Consider the following 1,152-nt stretch of genomic DNA (forward strand, 5'->3'; position numbering starts at 1 on the left):
CCTGCTGTGGATTGGGATTATGAATCATGGATTCCACTGTGTCTTCATGCTGTCCAAACTCTGACAGAAGAAAAAAAATCATTATTTTTGTCTAGGTCTCTTGGTATTTCTGGTTGTTATGGTTATTTTGCTGGCATAGAATTGATTTCATTTTATTCACAAAAACTGAGAAACTGCTTCTGCTAATCATTTTAGTTTGACAACACCTGGCTTTCTTAAGGAAAGCCACTGTGTTGTGAAGGGCACTGGATACTGTGCAGAGAATAACATCATGTGCCTGTAAGGCATTGAGACCCACCAGAATCAATCCAAGAATCTTATCAAACCCAAGTAAACAATAAAATGAAGCCCATTTATCTGAACCAGAAGTACAACAGAGTACCCTGAGGAAAGCTTACTTAACCCTGTCAAAACCTATATGATAGCAGCAGGAGGGTGAATTTTTTTTTTCCATTTCTCTCATATTCTTCAAATGTCAAATCGAGTGGGTGCTGTTGGCACTTATAATAACATACTTCACAATCTTAAAGTCTCTTGCATTTCAGCAAGGAACTTCTGTTTGCCAGCAGGGAAAATCAAAACACACCTTTCAATACAGTGTTAAAACCCATTGCCTCGTGACTTATTTTGCAGTAAGGAATGAAGACCAAGTTTCCTCTGTGTTCTTTGAACAGAGCACCAAGAAAGGATTTGCTATTTCAAAAATGGTGCTGGATCCCAGAAACAGGCAGCCTTTTGTTCAGGTCCAACACTGTAGTCTGGGTGGTACCCAATGCTGTACCCCCCTCTCCAAATGAAGGGAATGTTAGCAGGGCAGGTGGGGTGCGCAGTGGGGTGAAACTGCCTGTGGCATGCTGCTTTCCTCCTTCTCCCCATAGAGCAAGGTCAGAACACGTGTTAAGGCTTAACTATATACAAATTTAATAAGATATACAGGTTATAGTGTTAACATATTTACACATAAGATATAGGAGCTAAGTAGCTTATATACAGGTCAATGCAAACATCCTATGTACAGGTGAGAAGTTAAAAGAGGTCAAAGCAAGTGTCTCTTTAAAAGTCATTCAACCTTATACTCTAATAAGTTTACAAGGCAGGAGGCGCAGAGCTCACAAAATGTGAGGCGCAGGGTTCACAAAATATGGGGCACAG

Source organism: Alligator sinensis, unplaced genomic scaffold (genome assembly GCF_000455745.1).
Source record: "Alligator sinensis unplaced genomic scaffold, ASM45574v1 scaffold528_1, whole genome shotgun sequence".
Lineage (NCBI taxonomy): Eukaryota > Metazoa > Chordata > Crocodylia > Alligatoridae > Alligator > Alligator sinensis.